The sequence below is a fragment of the Stegodyphus dumicola genome, chromosome 9, assembly GCF_044657685.1.
Source record: "Stegodyphus dumicola isolate Sdum_Otavi_A_Nest chromosome 9, ASM4465768v1".
NCBI classification, from domain to species: Eukaryota; Metazoa; Arthropoda; class Arachnida; order Araneae; family Eresidae; genus Stegodyphus; species Stegodyphus dumicola.
Window position 1 is genome coordinate 72,706,687 of NC_140776.1, and position 6,451 is coordinate 72,713,137.

Below are 6,451 nucleotides of genomic sequence, written 5' to 3' on the forward strand. Positions count from 1 at the left end.
ATTTCCTATTTAACCAAATGGAGTACCAATTAATTAATTAAATACATCTTTACAGATGGTAAATAGAAAGGCATTTATACCAAAAGCAATATTTTTCAATCTTATTTTCTCCTCATCTTAAATTTTAGCGATTCGGCTATAATTTAAGTAGCAATTAATACATATATAAATATAACTTGACACGGAATTGGAAAACAATCTATTTAAGACTAAAATGAATAAGTCCATGTTATGCCATGTAATACATGCAATTAATGTAATGTCGAACATCTAGCTGCCAGGAAAATAAGATGTTGAGAGTACCCTACACGTTTGACCTTGTTGATCAATTTGCTCAAGTATACTGAAATTGAAATGTCTAGCCCTTAACTGTTGAAAATTGTGCTACTGCCCCCTTTAAAATTTTACCACCGCTTCAAATATCAAAGAAAGGTTATTTAATACTGTAAACACGGCCCACCAGTGGCCAACTGGTAATGTCGTTGAACAGAGGGAGTTCGATCCGAGGTTCGCATCCCGCGAACAGACTGGCTGCACAGGTGTTTTTGTGGTTTTGCTCATGTGTAACGTATTAATACGATCCGCTTTCCTTGGAAAGTCTCTCTGTTCCGTGTAGTGTCTTAGGGCGGAACACATAAATAATACTATTAATACTGCAAATACGTATAACTCTGCTTTAGTTTTATGTTGTTCTTATGCCGCAACGTTGTTTACGTAATGCAAGTTGCAATTAATGAATAACATTCTGCTATAATATAGCTGTTTTTTTAAAAAAATTATGTTTTAATACATGGTACTTCTGTTATTGTAATTCAGTTTAATTTTTTTGTATATGAGCACTGCACTTTGTTATTCTTCTAGTTCTACATTTTATTGTACCCTCACTGTATGCGTTACTTACTGCAACATCTTTACATCTCTTCTTATATATCTTATTTACTCTTAACACTGCACTTTTCTTCAATACTTTGGGAAACTCTCTTCGATGGCTGGACATATGTGGCTATAAGCTATCATGTGCTCAGTAGACTGCTGGAAGAAAGTACATGCAGTTATTTTATGTTTAAATTATGAAAATAAGATGAAAAATAAAATAAAAAATAAAATAAAAAATTTTCAACAGTGATTTATAGTTCACTTTAATATACTCAGAATAATTTTTTGTCTTTAAAAACAAGCCTCTCGAAAAAGACATATATTAATCCTAACAATGAATTAAATCAGCGGTCATAAACTATACTATTATCTACCCTGTATAAAGATAACAAAAAATTTACAATTGCATGAATAAATTAATTAGATATAAATAACATTATGAATATTTTTCATAAAATCAGTCTAGGAAGGAAATTTGCTGATACATATTAACTGAATTAAAAAGGATCATGAGAATATGCGAACTTGTCATTGCTCGTAACAAAATGTAAATGTTTTACCTCGATTAAAAAAAAATTGAAAAAATTATACCGAGTCTGTGCAAAATATATAGTGGTTGCAACGTACTGAGTGAAGTATTTTTCATAATTTTTTTTTACATGAATGTTTATGCTTTTTACCTGCTACAGAGTTACACAGTAAAAATTTCCACAGGATATATCTATTTTTACATGAAAATAAATATACATGCAGTTTCATATCAAAAGAGAAATCATATTATCTGTTCGTATTCTATATCTCTGTCTAAGACAGAAATATTTACTATGCTGTATGATTATTGCAAACTGAAAGTCATTGAAATGTCTTCCCATTTAATAAACTGACTTATGATTTAAATCCCGTGGGATTAACATCTATACTTGTAGGATAGAGATTAGAATCGCAGGACACTCATAGAAGTGGGCTGTTGGCTGTAAATATTTGTACTAAAATATTTAGAAACATTCCTGGAGACTGAGCTTCAAACAGCATGTTAGATGATCTAGTCAAATCATGTCTTCATTTTCAGGAAGTGTACAAGTATTAAATATTACATATTTAGCCGATACCATCTATCACATAGACTAAAAAAATTCAGATATTTTTTCATTAAGAGAAAATTCGAGGCCCTAAAAAGCATTGATTTGAGATGTAGAATCTCGTTTATATAACAGAGGTCATCGACATAATCTTTGTTAACTTTCATTCAATCGTTTGCTGATGTAGGCCACAATATCTCAGATTCCCTGTTCATTGAAAGAAGAAAAGAAGTACTGATCACATTGGTTATCTACACTGGTGCGCAAAACTTGAGCAACAGCTGTCCCTTTTGCCATAACTCCACGAGAAATTATCTGAGAGACATGAAATTCAGAAATGAGAGACAGCATTTTGTGTTTAAACGATGACGAAAGTATAGTTGCGCGGAAATGAATACAATGCATACAGTATGGAATCAGACAAAAACAGGCTTCATTGAACTCATAGTATCGTTGCACATGACTGTCTGTACAAGAGGAAGACCAACAAGCACATGTTACTTAGTATGGGATATGGCCTCCCCTTACTGAAATGGTTGCTTCGCACCGTCTCTCCATACTCAGCACCAGATTGTCCAACAGATCATGAGGTAAGAGTTCCCATTCCTCAATCAGCATCTATTTCAGTTGTTGGTTGTTCCCCGAGGATGTAATCGTGCCGCAAGGCGTCTTTCCAAAGCATCCCACACATGTTATATGGATTTAAATTAGAAGAGTACGCTGGCCTAGCCATTCGAGTGATAGCTTCACTTTCCAGTAGTTTCCGAACAGCAGGAGTTCGGTGTGGCCGTGCATTGTCATCCATAAAAACAAAGTCTGCTCCAATGGCCCCTCGGAACAGATGCACAGGGGGAAGGATCACCTGCTGACAACAGCGATCTCTGGTTACAGAACCTCTGTCGAAAACAGGGAGCTCTGTCCTCCAGTGCAGCATAATGCCTTCCAGACGAGAACTCTAGGACCGCCGTAACGGTCTCTTTCCGTAATGGATTTCCGTATTTACTGGGATGAAATCGTCCCGACCTCTCTCCAAATCAACTGGCGTTGAGAATCGCTTGTGGCACTAAAACGACTCTCATCCGTAAGGAGGACACGACTCCATTGATGAGACGTCTAGTTTTTGTGCTCCTTGCACCTCTCTAAACAGTGACGCTGATGGCTAACTTTCAAAGGAATGCAGCGTTCAGGATGGCGGGCGAATAGGCCACCTTTGTGAAAGTATCCGGACACAGTAAACCGCGATACCTGTCACCCCGTTGCTGTACACAGTTGATGAGCTGTGGCGCTTGCTGTAATATTTTATGTAAAATTTTATTTCTTAAAATTTTATGTCGGTATTTTTCTAGTATTGCATTTGTCTTAGCGATGCCAGCAAACCTAATCTAGAATAATTATTTTGTATACCTTTTTGCACTTTTCTGAATTGAATAGTTGACCTGTTTTTGTGAATTTGATTGGTTTTACTTGAGTTCTCTATTGTAAAATGTGCATTTAAGGCAGTATTTTATAATAATTTTCTTTGACTTATTTTTGAATGAATGTGGTTTTTGAATTGGAAATTTTTCATATCTTTATGTTGGCATTATTCTTGTACTGTATTTCTATCGCGTTGCCAGCAAACCTGATGTAGAGTTTTTATATTACTTGGAGTGGTTTTGTTTTTAAACCAAATTTATGTTTTGTATTGTAATAATATCTCAGGTTCAGTGTATTTTATGATAATATTGTTCAGTTTATAACGTTGCGTGCCTCTAACTTGCACGCAACCAAGAGGTGACTGTGAAAGCTTGTATAAAAGATAGAGCCTTGTGAAAGGTTTAAGTCCCTTTTTATTCAACGTAATAAATTACAATTGCGTCCTCTTGACGCTTACAGACTGTGCCAACTTGGCAGTCAAATAAAAATAATAACCTGAAAAGAAAGTAAAGACAAGATTCTAACTACGAGGCTCTCTAAAATAACTAACTCACCGTGTTTTACAATACTGCTGCTAATCCAGCAGACTTGAAGCTCACTGGAACAATTACCACTACTTCCCGCCAAGCACATAGGCCGCAACGCGGGGTTCTTCAATTCTCGCTAACTACCTCCGCGCTCGCTAAGTAAGAATATCACACACCGAACTCGTTTCCTTGCTATTTAACTCATACTACTTCCGCTGATAATTTGAATCCTTGCGCGTTCTACTCAAAATTTACATATTCTGGCATTAGCAGTTCCAGGGGAAAGTAAGGCTTGACAGGAAAGATAGTTTAAACTTAAAATAAATGTTAGTTAAAATAAATATAAACCCTACATTTGCCGCTGCCAGAATTTGGAAAACTTGGAAGCAGGTCCTACAAACGACCTGTTGTAAGTTTATCTAATTCTGAACTAACTGGCGAGAACCTCGTTTACACACACAAAAAAAAAAAAAAAAAAAAAAAAAAAAAAAAAAAAAAAAATTATGTAACAATTATAGTAAAATTCTGTTGCTCGTTACAAAGCTTTCTTCTTACAGCAACTTTTCCTGGACTTCATCAATCAATCTTGGTCTTTCCTTCCAGCATCTGGAAGGAATAAGTATCAGTATCTTTCTACATACATTATAATTTACACTTTCTTGACACAATAAATTTTTGTTTTTAAACGATTCGTTTTTCTTAGTTATTGCTTACTTCACATTCATTCAATTTTTCAAGCATTAATTTAACTTTACCCTGGCTCTCCACCGTGTGTGGTGTCAAACGGGAATATTCGTGTTTTAGTCTTACAACACTTCCCCTAACCACCATGATTTGTTAGAATTCAACGATCAAATAGACACACCTTACTCGATATTCTACAACTCAATGAGCTACTTTAATATTCTTAAAAATTCAAATGTAGGTGGAGAACCCTACAAAACACATTCATTCTAACTTCCCCCTCATTCATCTTTAAACATGCAGGCTTTCGCTCTAAAGCATGACTTTACAGTTTAATACTTAAATTTTGACTTCATTGCTTTTAAGTATTCACTTTTAGCATCTACAATTTTATGCTTCTAGACTAAATTCTACTTTTACATAAGCTTCAAGTATTTACATACATTTACAAAATTTTAATACATATGCTTTTTACAATTTACCATAAAATGAATAAGAGAAAATAAATTTTTACTTTACTCATTCTTCGCCAAGCTGGCGGCACTGAAAGTAAAATTCTTATTAATACAAGAATACGAAGTTATTTTTATCTTCGGCCAAATTTTGGCTTTAACATAACAGAATTAGTCTTTCGACCAACAGAAAATGCTTGTTTTTAGCTTTTACACTTAAAGAAAATAATACTTTTGCCTTAGCTAAATAAAGTAAAACAAAACTAAGTCTCAACCGAGACATATTGACTTTCGTCAAAACATAGGACTTCGTACTTATGCATAACATTTCGGAACAAAAGAGAAAAAAAAATTATAGAAGATTTTAGCTTATCTTTGAGTTTTCGATGCTTGAAACTCCGTCATTCTTTTGTGGCAATATTGTTCCCAAGTTATCGGTTTCATGGACGTCAATCTTCTCCTTACTGACCTCCGAGTGTCGTCCACATGAGTTTTTCTTTTGCGTCCTCTGCATGCTGGCCTCTTGGCGGAGTAATCGTCTGGTTGTTGGCATTTCCGTTTTTCCCTGGGACGGCTGGTCTTGACGTCCTCCGGTCTGGAGTCCTTCTTGAATTTCTTCTGTTCCTCGTATTTTTGTTCCTCCTGCTGCCGTTTCAGGTTCCGGAACGGCGGCCTTGCTGGCACCTGACTCTGTGGCCGTGTGCGCGTTCTTCTCGATGTGTAATTTCTCTTGCTATCCTTTGTAGGTGGTGTTTTCCTCTTTACCACGGTTTCTTTACCCGGTTCATCTGTATTTTTGTTTTTCTTAAACGCCGGAGTTTGAAAATCATTTTTTCTATTTGATACCGACGTCCGGGTTGTAGAAGTGCTAGGTCTCTCTTCAGTTCTCTGTTTCTTGGGTGGTGGAATAGTTGTTGTAGTCTCTGGCCCCTCTATTTCGTTTAGACTTGAGTCCTGCAAGAAACTTTTAAGGATTTCAAAATCATTTGGATTATAGTATTTTTTCACCTGGTCGGGACTTGCTTTACAGATTTCCCCTCTCTCGTTCTTAAGATATAAGACTACCCCTTTGATTTCCTGAATTAAATAGGGGCCTTCAAACTTTGGAGCTAGCTTTGCCATAAAATTGTCTGGGCACTTGATAAAGAAAATTTCCGCTTCAATACTTTATCCCCAACTTTAAAATCTGCTTCACGGCGTTTTCTATCATAATAAAGTTTCTGCCTATTTCTTGCCGTATCCGAGGTTTTAAGCGCCTGATCAATCAACTTTTGCACATCTTGTTGTTTAAACTCCTGCTCTCTTTGTTGCACAAAGAATAATTTATCTAAAGGCGTAATTAACTTTCTGCCTAAAAATAATTCTGCTATAGTTTTTCCCGTAGTATCATGATGTGCCGTTCTTAAAGCATAAGCTA